Source organism: Mesoplodon mirus (genome assembly GCF_964341445.2).
Source record: "Mesoplodon mirus genome assembly, chromosome: 2".
In the NCBI taxonomy this organism is placed as follows: domain Eukaryota; kingdom Metazoa; phylum Chordata; class Mammalia; order Artiodactyla; family Ziphiidae; genus Mesoplodon; species Mesoplodon mirus.
The window spans coordinates 53,957,923-53,974,586 of record NC_138977.1 but is presented as its reverse complement, the minus strand read 5'-3'; the positions used below and the strand labels follow the sequence as shown (position 1 = coordinate 53,974,586).

Below are 16,664 nucleotides of genomic sequence, written 5' to 3'. Positions count from 1 at the left end.
ACATTATTTCATTTAATCTTCATAGCAACCTTTTTATTTTTTTTAAACATCTTTATTGGAGTATAATTGCTTTACAATGGTGTGTTAGTTTCTGCTTTATAACAAAGTGAATCATTATACATATACATATATCCCCATATCTCTTCCCTCTTGCATCTTCTTCCATCCCACCCTATCGCACCCCTCTAGGTGGTCACAGAGCACCGAGCTGATCTCCCTGTGCCATGCGGCTGCTTCCCACTAGCTATCTGTTTCACATTTGGTAGTGTATATATGTCCATGCCACTCTCACTTTGTCACAGCTTACCCTTCTCCCTCCCCATATCCTCAAATCCATTCTCTAGTTGGTCAGTGTCTTTATCCCTGCCTTGCCCCTAGGTTCTTTATGACCTTTTTTCCCCTTAGATTCCATATATAGGTGTTGGCATATGATATTTGTTTTTCTCTTTCTGACTTACTTCACTCTGTATGACAAACTCTAGGTCCATCCACCTCACTACAAATAACTCAATTTTGTTTCTCTTTCTAGCTGAGTAATATTCCATTGTATATATGTGCCACATCTTCTTTATCCATTCATCTGTTGATGGACACTTAGGTTGCTTCCATGTCCTAGCCATTGTAAATATAGCTGCAATGGACATTTTGGTACATGACTCTTCTTGAATTCTGGTTTTCTTAGGGTATATGCCCAGTAGTGGGATTGCTGGGTCATATGGTAGTCCTATTTTTAGTTTGATAATGAACCTCCATACTGTTGTCCATAGTGGCTGTATCAATTTACATTCCCACCAACAGTGCAAGAGGGTTCCCTTTTCTTCACACCCTCTCCAGCATTTATTTTTTCTAGATTTTTTGATGATGGCCATTCTGACTGGTGTGAGATGATATCTCATTGTAGTTTTGATATTCATTTCTCTAATGACTAATGATGTCGAGCCTTCTTTCATGTGTTTGTTGGCCATCTTTATGCCTTCACTGGAGAAATGTCTATTTAGGTCTTCTGCCCATTTTTGGATTGGGTTGTTTGTTTTTTTGTTATTGAGCTGCATGAGCTGCTTGTAAATTTTGGAGATTAATCCTTTGTCAGTTGCTTCATTTGCAAATATTTTCTCCCATTCTGAGGGTTGTCTTTTGGTCTTGTTTATGGTTTCCTTTGCTGTGCAAAAGCTTTGAAGTTTCATTAGGTTCCATTTGTTTATTTTTGTTTTTATTTTCATTTCTCTAGAAGGTGGGTCCAAAAGGATCTTGCTGTGATTTATGTCATAGAGTCTTCTGCCTATGTTTTCCTCTAGGAGTTTTATACTGTCTGGCCTTACATTTAGGTCTTCAATCCATTTTGAGCTTATTTTTGTGTAAAGTGTTAAGGAGTGTTCTAATTTCATACTTTTACATGTACCCGTCCAGTTTTCCCAGCACCACTTATTGAAGAGGCTGTCTTTCCTCCACTGTATATTCTTGCCTCCTTTATCAAAGATAAGGTGACCATATGTGCGTGGATTTATCTCTGGGCTTTCTATCCTGTTCCATTGATCTATATTTCTGTTTTTGTGCCAGTACCATACTGTCTTGATTACTGTAGCTTTGTAGTATAGTCTGCAGTCAGGGAGGCTGATTCCTCCAGCTCCATTTTTCGTTCTCAAGACTGCTTTGGCTATTCGGGTTCTTTTGTGTTTCCATACAAATTGTGAATTTTTTTGTTCTAGTTCTGTGAAAAATGCCAGTGGTAGTTTGATAGGGATTGCATTGAATCTGTAGATTGCTTTGGGTAGTAGAGTCATTTTCACAATGTTGATTCTTCCAATCCAAGAACATGGTATATCTCTCCATCTATTTGTATCATCTTTAATTTCTTTCATCAGTGTCTTATAATTTTCTGCATACAGGTCTTTTGTCTCCTTAGGTAGGTTTATTCCTAGATATTTTATTCTTTTTGTTGCAATGGTAAATGGGAGTGTTTCCTTGATTTCACTTTCAGATTTTTCATCATTAGTATATAGGAATGCCAGAGATTTTTGTGCATGAATTTTGTATCCTGTTACTTTACCAAATTCATTGATTAGCTCTAGTAGTTTTCTGGTAGCATCTTTAGGATTCTCTATGTATAGCATCATGTCATCTGCAAACAGTGACAGCTTTACTTCTTCTTTTCTGATTTGGATTCCTTTTATTTCTTTTTCTCCTTTGATTGCTGTGGCTAAAACTTCCAAAACTATGTTGAATAATAGTGGTAAGAGTGTGCATCCTTGTCTTGTTCCTTATCTTAGTGGAAGTGGTTTCAGTTTTTCACCATTGAGGACGATGTTGGCTGTGGGTTTGTCATATATGGCCTTTATTATGTGGAGGAAAGTTCCCTCTATGCCTACTTTCTGCAGGGTTTTTATCATAAATTGGTGTTGAATTTTGTCCACAGCTTTCTCTACATCTATTGAGATGATCATATGGTTTTTCTCCTTCAATTTGTTAATATGGTGTATCACATTGATTGTTTTGTGTATATTGAAGAATTCTTGGATTCCTGGAATAAACCCCACTTGATCATGGTATATGATCCTTTTAATGTGCTGTTGAATTCTGTTTGCTTGTATTTTGTTGGGGATTTTTGCATCTATGTTCATCAGTGATGTTGCCCTGTAGTTTTCTTTCTTTGTGACATCTTTGTCTGGTTTTGGTATCAGGGTGATGGTTGCCTTGTAGAATGAGTTGGGAGTGTTCCTCCTTCTGCTATATTTTGGAAGAGTTTGAGATGGACAGGTGTTAGCTCTTCTCTAAATGTTTGATAGAATTCGCCTGTGAAGCCATCTGTTCCTGGGCTTTTGTTTGTTGGAAGATTTTTTTTTGGTCAAAATTCATTTTAATTAATAGAAAATAAACACTTATTCCAGTTGTTATACTTGAAGTTGCTAATAAAAAAAAAGAATTTAAAATCACCACTTAATAATCCTGTTTTAACTAAGACAATGAAACTGTGGCTTAAAAAAAAAAGTATTCAGCACCATTTGCTCATAGAACTTTCAGACTTTGTTCTTCAAGTTTCTGGAACTTTCCTATCTGTAAAATACAGGAATTGCTGAGCTACATGAGGAACACTCTCTGAGACAACCAATGAGAAGTTAAGCTGTCAGTATATATTCAGCCTGGTAACTTGGACTGTACAACGATCCCCTCCTCTCCAATCTGGCTCAGGAGGGACATGCTTCTAAGCACTGAGATATGATGAGTTCGACTGTTATTATCTGGAAAAACCAGTTCTAACAGCAAATATCAGTAAATCTCTGACACAGAGACTACTGTCCTTAATGTTCTGTGATTTTAGGAAATTCTGTAAATAGCTTGGCTTTAGTTCAATTTACTCAGAAATGAAACATATTTAATAAGGTTAAACTACTCTGCTAGAGTAAGTGTCTGCTGATTTAGTGTCCTTATAAAATACATACATAATATGTGTAGGTAAATCATAGTCTTAAAGTATACTTAGAATACTGCATTATTGAAACCAAAGTCTAACAAAATGACTACAGTTAGAAGCAGCTAATGAAACTAAATTGAAAGTTATGACAAGGGAGACTCATTCTCACTTGAAGCTGTGTCACTTAGAGAATTAAAGCCATTCAAGGCGAGGTGAAGGTGGCACCTTTAGATAATTCCAATCAGGGCCAGAAATTAGCATTTCTAAATATTTCAGAAAAGTCCATAGAAGTGTTTCAAAGACTTTTGTGCAAAAGAATGTCTATCTTTCTGCATCAGTGAGTAGTAGTGCCCATCAGAATTTCCTAATAACACAAAGACAAAGGCAAGTCCATACACTTGATCAGATGTCAACGGAATGGGAGGTGGACTATTAGGTCACCCTTAGAACCTCTGCTGACTTTTTACTATATGCCATTCACCAGTGTGAGTCAGGTGGACTTTTGTGAGAGAATAGTGTTTGGTGGCCAGGACCTCTTTTGGGCATTTCTTGCTAAGTGGAATACACAACAGATAAGGGAATAGGGGAGGTAATCCAGGGAAGCTACTCTTTCCAGCTCAGGAGTTGATGAAGCCCATATATGCATGCAAGAAGCCCATGGGATCCTCTAGCTGTGATAGTGGCTAATGTGGTCATCCAGAATCGACACTGTGGATCATGGCAGCGTTTTCCTGTACAGCTCCAAAAACTCTGGATAGGGATTCACTGGATCCAGTGGCCCATAGATAAAATGAATGGGGATAGATACAGAGGCATCTTCTAAACTTCTTCCTTTGATTGATGTACTGCAAGAGACTGTCGATAACCAAGTTCCCGTCATTGTTGTGTATCTCTGCCCACATGTCCCACAGTTCACTCTCAGAGGGTCGGGTGTATGTCCCAAAGACCAGGGTGAGACCTTGAGAGAATATGTAGAAGTTCATCAGTCGTGTGAGGATGGGTGTTAGCATGCCTCCAGCTTTGGGAAGCTTTTAGAGAAGGAGAGGATGGTGAGTCTCAGGAAATATACTTCCATTTGACAGACAGAGACTCTTGATGGTAAGCCGACCAAATTGATTCTGCTTGAACCTATATAGAGCAGCTCCTGAGCAACGATATCCCCATAGTCATGAGAAAACAGGTTGATCCTATGGTTCTGGAGCCCCAGATGCTGCAAAAGAGCCTCCACGATGCTGGCCTGCTCGAATATGGAATAGTGATGTGGTCTCGGTTTGTCACTGAAGCCAAAGCCTAGGAAATCAAGAGCAATCACTCGATGAAATCTGAAGGTCATACCTTCCCAAATCGTGTACCAGTCATAGCTGGATGTTGGAAAGCCGTGTAAAAGCACAACTATCTCTGGACTTCCAACCACACCCACAGAGTCTTGGTAGAAGATGCGCAGTCCCTTGTAGGTAAAAAACTGGCCTGATGACTTCCATGAATAAAGAGCAGGGGAAAGCTGGGGGGGCGGGATGTGAAGATAGGCTGCAAGCAGGGGCACAGCCAACAGCCCCACCTGGACCCACCACTCCCTCATCCTGATTCAGGCAAGACCTGGGCTACAAGACTCCATGTTTGGGGACCCGGTTGCCCATGTCTGTTGGAAGATATTTAATCACAATTTCAATTTCAGTGCTTATGATTAGTCTGTTCATATTTTCTATTTCTTCCTGGTTCAGTCTCGGCAGGTTGTGCATTTCTAAGAATTTGTCCATGTCTTCCAGGTTGTCCATTTTTTTGGCATAGAGTTGCTTGTAGTTATCTCTCATGATCCTTTGTATTTCTGCAGTGTCAGTTGTTACTTCTCCTTTTTCATTTCTAATTCTATTGATTTGAGTCTTCTCCCTTTTTTTCTTGATGAGTCTGCCTAATGGTTTATCAATTTTGTTTATCTTCTCCAAGAACCAGCTTTTAGTTTTATTGATCTTTGCTATCATTTCCTTCATTTCTTTTTCATTTATTTCTTATCTGATTTTTATGATTTCTTTCCTTCTGCTAACATTGGGGGTTTTTTGTTCTTCTTTCTCTAATTGCTTTAGGCACAAGGTTAGGTTGTTTATTTGAGATGTTTCCTGTTTCTTAAGGTAGGATTGTGTTGCTATAAACTTCCCTCTTAGAACTGCTTTTGCTGAGAGAATTACATTTTTACACATATCTGATCCATTCTGTTCATGCCCTATTATTAACCTTTCCTGTCTACCTGTCTTCCTGCCTTCCACACATCTGTTGGAGCCCTTATCAATAGGAAAGTACAGGTGAACTAGGTCAAGACTTAGATCCTACCCTCGAGGAGTGCACAGTACAGTGGAGGAGAGTGACATACTGACAGGTTATTACAATACAGTATAGAACAGTGGGCACCGTTAGAGTGTTATGGATAAAGTGCTTCCCTGAGCTATTTATAGACCTCTTAGTATAATCTTGGCACAATCTTGGTAGAATTTTTGTAATTCCTTTATATTGACTGACTCCCTGTTCTATGTTTGTCCTCTCTATGGGTTCCTAAATATACAAATAAATATGCAGAAGACCACAAACAAAATTCTACTAAACATTTATTATTATATATATTTAAGAAAAATTTTGCTAGAACTGTTGGGTAATATCATTTGTTTATTTAAATAGTCACTTTATTATTTATTAGTTTTACACACCATTTGTTCTCAGGTAGGTTATTTTCTCCAGATACTTGTCCAAGAAAGTATCATTTTCCTTCAATTTTTCCTGAAGCCCTAAGAGACAAGAAATAGATCTTTAATTCATTTTGAATTAATTAAAAAGTTATGTTTCTTTAATAACAAATAGTCTTTGTGGTGATTTTTTTTTCAGTACTTCACCTAGAAGAGGGCATTTTTAATTGTTTTTATATTTATTTATACCCACAATTTTCAAAATTACATATTCCCCCTTGCTTCTGCTATCAATTTTGTATGCAAACTAACAGCTGCACAGAATAATTTGTGTCTGTTTTTCCCCAGAACTTACTCTGAGCTTCTTGAAAGAAGAAAAATAACTCATGGTTGTCTGGATTCCTGACTCAATCATGGATTTACAATTTTGTTAAATTAAATGATCAAATTGTCAAATACTACAAAATTTTAGGTAATTAATGTTATTGACCATCTCACTCTTTCCCATCATTCAATATATTCAGAATTTTCATTTTATTTGCAATGAATATCCTTCAGTTTACAGAATGGTACCATACACATATAGTAGGCCCACAATACTTTAAATATTTACTGTATCCAGAAGAATTACATCACAGCCATGACTTTTATTAGTGTATGCTATGATATTTGATCACTTTGTTTGCTTTGAAGTTAAATAATTTTACTCTAGGTAACTATTGTAAGTTTTTATTTATGAAAAAGATTCTAGCCTTTCTAAGTCACTAGACTTTTTGAGCATACTTTTGGGTGTGGAGTTCTTTTTTTTTCATTGTATACTCTTTAATATTATGATATTAGCCCTCTTCAAGGAAATGACTCCAAAATATCTAAAACAACAACAACAACAAAAATGTCCACGAAGATGAAAAAAAATGTTGTGAAGAGAAAATCCACTAGTCGAAAATACAAAATTTTGTAAATATAGAAAAGTCATAATAATGAATGAAATTAAAATAAAATTTACTTGACATGGTTGTTTTAAATGTTCATACAAGAATATGGTCAAGCAAATATTCAGCCTGATAAAATGCAAATTGGTACAACCCTTTGTGGGAAACACTTTGATAATATAACTCAAAAGTCTTAAATATTCTTGTTCTTGCTGACCTTGTAAACCAATGATCTATGTATTCTAAGGACTATCTAAATTTTGGAAAATAGCTCATTGCATATGGGTTTAAACTGCATGGTTATATCATCAAAAAAAGTTAAATAGAGTAAGTCATTTAAAAATTAGAGAAGATCAAAAAGTTCAGGAATTTCAAACTTGGTCTCTGTGAGCACATTTCTTCTCAAAACTGCTTACCCAGTGTTTTTAATAAAAGCTGATTCCCTCTCTAGCATTCTCTATTAACTTCCTAGTAACTGAAAGCGTGCAAGTCTATGATTACTGGTAGATTTATACCAAATCCCATGGATTAAGGGATTTTTAACCATTAATAATTATATTTATAAAAACCAATTATAGATAAGTATTATGAATGTTGAATTATTTAAAATTATACATATATGTATATATATATATTCACCATTAATATGAAATACAAATGTCCCTAAAATAATACACCAATAGGTTAATGGTGGTTATATTTTGGATGTGGAATTATAAGTGATTTTTTTCTTTGCATTTTTATTTCTGAATGAATAAAAATAAAATAAAATGCCAGTGGGACAAGGAAACATGTCTTAGATATAAGCATAAAAAAGCCACGATTCATAACTAGTGGTGATTTCATCTAACTCTGCAGTGGAGCTTCTGATCCGTGGCCTCTTTTTTGCTGGTGTCAGTTTTAAGAGAGGAGGGCTCTTCCTAATTTTTCTCTGGACAAAATGTTTTAATTAACTAATGTGAGCATGCTCCTGGAATATCTTTTAGCAGCTTTGGAATTGCTGATATTCCTGTTTCATGATTGAGTGTTCAGCATTCATTCATGATTCTAATCAACCTGTTTCAACTTATACTACTTATATAACAATTATAATATTATTTATTCACTTGTTCACAGAAGAAGCAAGGGAAGCTTCTTGCTATACTCCTTGAGAAAGTTGCACACATTCTGCAGTGCCATTCAAATTATTTGAGAATCAACATCCTGAGATAAAACTGACAAAGCAGTTGGGTTTCCTCCTAATTAAATGATGATGCCTTTAGTAGTCATTTCTCCTTTTTTCTTTGTTACTCATATTTAGTACTTCAACCTAAATCCAGAGCAGAATCACAGTTCCCTTTTGTAAGAATGATTTTATTCAATATTTTATATTTTATTCAATATTTATATTGTATTCATTTATTTTAATGTCTAGAGAGATCATGTTAATATTCATAGGGTGACTGATGACTGAGCAGGTGAAGGGCAGTTTAGGTTAAATGATCCTTTGTAGTGATTTGAAGGAAACTGCAGGGTATGACATTTGTATTGAAGCTCAACTCCTCTGTGGCAGGCCTCCAGAATCCTGACACGTGTTTCCTGCCCAAAGTTATTCACTCCGTAGAAAATATTAACAGAAATTTGCATGAAAATCTTGGCATACCAATATCTGTAAGGGATGTATAAAATTAAGGCTCAATAAAATTTCAGAAGTAGAATATTTGTCAGGTACAATTGTCAGGGCTGTGAAGTTTGGGCTCTTGCTTGATTCTTCCTTCCTTAGAAAATCATTGGTTATAAAGGCCATTTCCCAGAATCACTGTGCAAAGGTGAAAGAAAATGAGTAATAATAAGAAGTAAAAATAAAAGTCAAATAGTTTGTGCCTTTAATTTTTTAATCTACATCCATTTCTTCAATTCTTTCTGTCTGTCTCCCTTAATAATCTAAAGCTGAATTAAGAGCTTTCTCATAGAACTCCAGTGGTTCTCACTCCTTCATTTCCACAGTTTTTAGTGTTAATTTCTGACATGGACACAGGAACATAGGATTTGACTGTTCTGGCCTTACCTGATTACAAGAATAGGCTTGTGCCAGAGTGGTCATTCCAGTTCTTCCTTGCAGCCTGGTAAATATAATGACCTGACTTTGGTGGAAGTTCCTGTTGCATTCTTAGTCCCAAATGTCACTCATTTTGTGGTGGCTCTATACATGCCAAGAATCTGGAAAAGACGTGAAACAAATATGCAAACAAAACCAATAAACAAAACAAAAAGAAAAACAAAAATCAGGATATTAGTATTATAAGCTCAAAACAGATAAAGTTTTGGCATAAAATAAAGACTAGAAGAGCTTTAGAGGGAATCACTGCCACTATTTCTACAGGGTTAGTCTGTTATGTCATCAAAATACACAGTAAAAGGTGAGACTGGTTCTTCCTCTTGCAAGAAGCTGAGGAAAGGTCAAAAGGGGACTTAAATAAAAAGGTAGGCTTTTGTAAATGTGTGTACTCTCAAGAGGTATTCACTAAAGATTGCCTGATTTGAGAGTGGAAGTAGTTGAAGAATTTAGTAGTGTTAATAATTAACACTTGTTAAATGAAGTAGAGAATCATCTGGATATAAATACAGCAGAAAGAAAAAAAGTAAGATTATAGATCTCTTGTTTAAACACAGTTATCATTTTATCTGGCTTGCATAAGTAATTACTTTATTCATATTCCCAGGCAAGTGCTTTATTAATTTGGATTAAAATTAGTTAGAATTACTTGCAGGAAATTCTTTGATGTTATTTGGAATGCTAACATTTGTGACGATCAGAGAATGATTTGATTCCTCTGTTTCATTGTCACATTTTTAGAGATTCCTTAGACTTCAGGTTCATGAGCTATCCTAGGAGAGATTTTCACTACTTTTTCTTTTAAAGCTGAAGAAACTGGGGCACTGGGAATTTCACATACTTTTGGGTAATAAACTGAGGAAGAGGAATAGTATCCAGTTTTCTTCCAAGGTCAAGGTTCTTCTCACTGCACTATGACTCTTGCAATTACACCACAGCCATTTTCGACCTCATAGAGGAGTTGTTTCTTAGCCTTCTGGGGGAGTAAATTTAGAAGATATAAAAGCTATAAATCTGTTTTAGGAGATAAACCTCCTAAACTTGTCTGCGTTATACAATATCCAGATCAATAGTGTATGTCTATCCATACCTTTCCCTTGGCTTTCAAATACAGCCTGGAATCATTAGCAGAGCATGATCTGGCCTGTGGCCTCCAGGATCTGGCTTCACTGTTGTATCTTACTTTCCTTACCCATCAGAGGCTCTACTCAAACTGAACTCTGGAAACTTTTTAATCTTCACACTCCTCAATTTCTTCAGTCACCTCCACACCTCTGTTCTTCCCCCTCATCTAAATTCTACTCATTTGTAAAGCATTGTCAGATATCTCAGCCAGCCACTTCTGTCCTTTAAATTTCCACAGGATTTAGTTTATGGAGGTGTCTCTTATATCTCTTCTATTTTGATTGACATGAGTATCTGTGTAAACATTATTTTCTCTGCTAGTGCATATTAATGTGTAATGATAGGACCTGTGTCTTTGACTACTAATCTTCAATATTCAATAAGTATTTAATTTAAAAAAAACTGCTGAATGAATAATAGATATTCTGGAAGTAAAATATTTTGTAACATTATATAATTGTATCTACAGTTTTAAACTATTTTGTGACAGGAACACAATGAAATGTTACAGTTTGAAGAATTAGTTCTTATAGCTGATCTAAAATAGTTAAGTATTAATAAAAACCTAATGCCCTACCACTGAGAATGGTAGAAAATTCATGAAAAAAGTGGGCCCATAAATCCTGGCTATCTAAAATTCATCTATTTTTTTTAATGTTTTATTTTTCTTACTCACTCTTAAACAATAACTTAGCTGAATAAATCATACTGAATTGATATTTACTTTCACTAATACTTTGAAAATGTTTAGAGTATCAAATGATATAAGATATAATTTTGTCTCTAATTATGCTTTCAAGGTGTTGGTTTTCAGGATGGAAATTCTAGTTTTCCACTTTTGATATTGACTGAATGCTTTTGTTATTCTAAAAGTTAATTGATATTTCTAGGCATGGATTTATTTTTATTTTGTTGCTCAGATTTTGTGACCTTTCTTGGACCCAAAGATATTCTTTTTTTTTTTTTTTCTTTTTTTTTCTGTACACGGGCCTCTCACTGTTGTGGCCTCTCCTGTTGCAGAGCAAAGGCTTCGGATGCACAGGCTCAGCAGCCATGGCTCACGGGCCCAGCCGCTCAGCGGCATGTGGGATCTTCTCGGACTGGGGCACAAACCCATATCCCTTGAATCGGCAGGCGGACTCTCAACCACTGCGCCACCAGGGAAGCCCTCTTTTTTTTTTTTTAACATCTTTTTTGGAATATAATTGCTTTACAATGGTGTTAGTTTCTGCTTTATAACAAAGTGAATCAACTATACATATACATATATTCCCATATCTCTTCCCTCTTGTGTCTCTCTCCCTCCCACCCTCCCTATCCCACCCCTCTAGATGGTCACAAAACACCAAGCTGATCTCCCTGTGCTATGCAGCTGCTTCCCACTAGCTATCGGTTTTACATTTGGTAGTGTATATATGTACATGCCACTCTCACTTTGTCACAGCTTACCCTTCCCCCTCCCCGTGTCCTCAAGTCCATCCTCTAGTAGGTCTGCGTCTTTATTCCCATCCTGCCCTAAGTTCTTCATGACCATTTTTTTGTGTGTGTATGATTCCATATATATTTGTTAGCATACGGTATTTGTTTTTCTCTTTCTGACTTACTTCACTCTGTATGACAGACTCTAGGTCCATCCACCTCACTACAAACAACTCAGTTTCATTTCTTTTTATGGTTGAGTAATATTCCATTGTATATATGTGCCACATCTTCTTTATCCATTCATCTGTTGATGGACACTTAGGTTGCTTCCATGTCCTGGTTACTGTAAATAGAGCTGCAATGAACATTGTGGTACATGACTCTTTTTGAATTCTGGTTTTCTTAGGGTATATGCCCAGTAGTGGGATTGCTGGGTCATATGGTAGTTCTATTTTTAGTTTTTTGAGGAAGCTCCGTACTGTTCTCCATAGTGGCTGTATCAATTTACATTCCCACCAACAGTGCAAGAGTGTTCCATTTTCTCCACACCCTCTCCAACATTTATTGTATCTAGATTTTTTGATGATGGTCATTCTGACTGGTGTGAGATGATATGTCATTGTAGTTTTGAGTTACATTTCTCTAATGATTAATGATGTTGAGCCAAAGGTATTCTTTTCTTTTAACCACTTTTATCTTTTCCATCATTTTATTTCCCTAGACTTCCTTGTAGAATACTTTACAAAATCTATCTTGCAGTGTATATACTCTTCATCTGGGTATAATCCATCTTTTAATATTTTTATTGTTAAATGTTTTAATAATATTCCTAGAATTTCTGCACTGTTAATTTCCCAACCTGCTTGTTCTTTTAAGAATGCATTTTTTCTTTTCTTATAAGTGCTTTTAATTCCTTCTATGATTTATATAAATAATGTAGACATAATCATTTTATATTCTACTCACATAAGAGTTATTTTAATGGATTCCTAACCCTACCTTTATTTTATCTACTGAATCCCAGGGATGATATACTGATTCTGTGTTTTAAAATGTTTTGTTATAAGCTAATTTTTGATTGAGATTATTTTCCTTTATTTTTTCCAATGAGAATGCATTGTGTTTTACGTTGTAAGAGTATCTCTTCAGAATGCTTTTGTATATATTTTGATTCATTCAGAAGCATAGCATATATCAAATAATATAATAATTTTGTGGTTTAAGATTCAGGAGAAATGTAGAAGATCTAAACTTGAAATAAAAAACTGTGCTTTTTATAACTAGCCTAAAAGTTATCAACAGTGCAGATTATGCAGCTGTGGGATATGGCTTACAACATCAATGATAGCAGAATGAAATAAGTATTACACTGAATGCTCAATACTACATATTTAAATTAGATATGGTGCCTCAGTAACAAGATGTGTCTATGCGCATGTGTAGGTTTTCATTTTGTGTGTAAGTCCATGTGTATAATGGAATTTGCAAAATCTGAGAGGCTTGAGGGAGCTGGTTGTTCTATAGTAGTGTGTGTATGACAAGTTAGGACCTTGAAATTATTACTTTAAAAAAATGGAAACACAGACACCTGTATAGGGTTTTTTTTTTTTAATTTATTTATTTTTGGCTGCATTGGGTCTTCATTGCTGCACACGGGCTTCCTCTAGTTGCGGTGAATGGGGGCTACTCTTTGTTGTGGTGCGCGGTCTTCTCATTGCGGTGGCTTTTCTTGTTGTGGAGCATGGGCTCTAGGCGCACGGGATTCAGTAGTCGTGGCTCACGGGCTCTAGAGCACAGGCTCAGTAGTTGTGGCTCATGGGCTTAGTTGCTCCACGGCATGTGGGATCTTCCCAGACCAGTGCTTGAACCCGTGTCCCCTGCATTGGCAGATGGATTCTTAACCACTGTGCCACAAGGGAAGCCCAAAACACAGAGACACCTTTAATGCATTAGAAGTATGTGGAAGAGTGACTTGCAAATATTAGTTATTTAATACATGTTTTCATATTTGCATAGAAAAAGCATGAATACAACTATTTTTTAAGTAAAAATAATTAGGGCAAAAAAAATATTTATAAGGGAAAAAGTTAGGCTATGACTATAATTTTCCAGACAAAAGATTCACCAAGCTAGTGATAGTGGAGATAAATATTCAGTTTTATACTCAGGAGATTTTACAGAGGTTGAACTAAGAGGATGGCATGAAATTTGGTTGTAAGATTAAAGAAAAGAAAGAGCTTAAAATACTGATTTTTGTTGTTGTTGTTTGTTTGCCAACTTGTGATAAAATCAGATATTAAAGACATTTTCAGGGAGAAAATTAGAAACCAATTGGGGCTTTATAAGTTTAAAGTTTCTCCAGGAACTTTAAATACATGGAAGACTATAACTTGCTGGAAGTGTATATCATACAGGCAGATGTTAAATTTCTATGAATGGATCATATTTCCAGGATAGCATATGGGTGGGAAAATAGGAAATAGATAGCGGGAGGCTTAGCAACTGTATGCATATTTGCACAAATGCAAAAGAATAGTTCAACTAAGAAGAAACTGTCCAAAATAGAAGAGCTAGGAAAGAGTTATATACTAAAAAACGAGATAGGAGAGTTTTAAAATATAGGGATCTAGATGGAAATGATGAATCTTTTAGATAGCCTGAGTAGAAAAGAGATTTAACATAAGCTATTTGATTTGACATGTAAAAAGATCTTGCTGATATTTATAAGAAGGGTTTCTTCTTGGGTAGAGGGATTGGTGTTTACTGAAGTGGTTTGAAACATTGGAAGTCCTAGAACTTCTAGATATAAGAGGTTTTATTGCTGCAACTCCTCTGGAGCAATTGGCAGGCTTGGGACTACATCATACAGCACTTTGCATGAGACTGGAAAAACATCAATGTCCTTATTAAATAACAGTGCTGGAAGTGTGTACTGCAAGATACTCTTAAGAGGGCGGTAAATAAACCTTCTCAATTGTAAATTGTGGAAATAGAGGCATTACGTCGGATTAAGAAATTATGATTAAAGTAAAAGGAAGAGTTATGTACATTAAGTACATTTATTGCATTAGGAAGTAATAAAGTAAAACTATTTGCAGGCTAAAGGGAAGGAGGCAAAACATCAAGCCCAGGAGTCTAAGACCCACAATGCACAGGGTTACATTAACTCCACAATATGTGCAAATGAACTACAGGGAGCCATTTTAGAGAATTATTCAACTTGATAAAAGATTATCTAAGATGAAACTACCATATAATCTAAAATAAATCTTCCCCTTAATACACACTCCTCACATGTTCATGTGCAGACACACACATTTCTTTGGGACAGAGGTAGAAGGCCATAGTACTGAAACTTCTAGGTGAATGTCAGTGATGGTCCACTGGTCACCTGAAATGGCCACCTTGATCTCTTCAGCACCTGACTCGGCTGTTATTGTACATTGGATCTGAATTAAGTTCTTCTCAAAGTGAGATGCAGACCCTGTGGACAGAGACCCAGCCTTGTAGTGTTAAGAGAGTGAAGACACAGCAGGCAGCTCACAGCAACATCTGTTCCACTGATCTGTAAAAACAACAGGAGTTTTATAGTTAATGAACTCTAATATTTTGGTGCTGGATATGATTAATGTACATGAGCTATTCCCACCAATGACTATAGGTTTTACGTATATGTAAATTAGATAAGATGGGTTGAACAGTTTAAGATGGGGTATCCTTCATTGTATGCAGGTAGCTCTTGGCTGTGTACTGAGGTATAATTTACACATACAACCCCCCTCAACCACATAACCTATACACACAACACCACAAACACACACTTACCCATCAAAACAGAGAAAAATTAATGTTGAAATTAAAAGAAAGGGAAGAGATAATTAAGGGAGCAAATTTACAGAAGAGTTGGGTAGGAAATGAGATCCAAAGTGTAGATGGAAAGCTAAATGTTACAGAGGATAAGGGTAACCCTTTTTTCTGGAGTTGAAACATGGAGTAAGTGTTGTAAGAGCTAAGTCCAGGTGAGATTAAGAGATGCCATATATAATAGTTTGTACTTCTCTGAAGAGGCAGACATAATATCATCAACTAAGAGGGAGGGGTAAGATGGGTGGAGAAAAGTGGATAGTGAGAAGAGTAGAAAAGACGTTTTGGCACAAAGAATGCCAGAAGAACCTGAAAATCGGCAAGTAAAATAGTGTTCTTACAAGGTAAGAGGCTATCCATTTATACTAGTGCCAATAAGCATGGTAATGAGATTTTCTCTAACAAAGCTTAGTGGTATAAGGTTAAGAATTAAATTGAGTGGTCACAAGAGGCTAAAGTTCAAGATCTTTATGTGCAGACAGAATTATTTTAAGTGGATCAAACACCAATTTCATCTGATAAACTGTGCCCAGGATTAATGCAGTTTTCAGCTGTTTCATGAAACACTGATTATATTCCTCTAATGTGCAATGGTGTTTTTGTGGAGAGCCCTGAATTGTTACCTTCTAAACACACAGCAGAAAGAATAACCAGGAATTCACTTTATGTCTAATTGTACTAATTTTAAAAATTCTAAACATATCAATTCATCCAGATGATATTTTTCTAAAAACTTCATTTAATTCTAAATCTGCATTATAAAGTTTGTACATGATTCAAAAATACTTAAGATAAATTCTGCAGCTTAGATGACTTAATATAATATGAAGTAGAATGATAAACTGCTTTGAGAGTAGAAGACCATCTGATTGTAACATTTTGTCACTATCACTCTTATACAAAGATTTCACTGAGGAAGAAAAACGGAAGTCTCATAGATGATAGAAAATAGTAGTGTGGTTCCTATTTCCACAGTGTTCTTCAAGAATGTGCTAGAAAAATGCTTTAGAGCAAAACTGCCATATAAGTTAACACGGGGAAGTAAAATATTAGTATATGCTTCAAATAGACTTAGGGTGCACAAGAGAAAACCAGAAAAAAATTCTCTAGGAAATTAAGTAAAAGGAAAACGTGATTTTCTAAAA

General features: G+C 35.8%; 1 pseudogene across 1 annotated transcript; it reads right to left on the bottom strand.

Annotated features, from left to right (window-relative positions):
- Positions 1 to 4,026: 4,026 nt before the first annotated feature.
- Positions 4,027 to 4,988, bottom strand: LOC309815288 (mesoderm-specific transcript homolog protein-like; annotated as a pseudogene). Its single transcript has one exon. The product of its transcript is annotated as a mesoderm-specific transcript homolog protein-like (transcript).
- Positions 4,989 to 16,664: the final 11,676 nt, after the last annotated feature.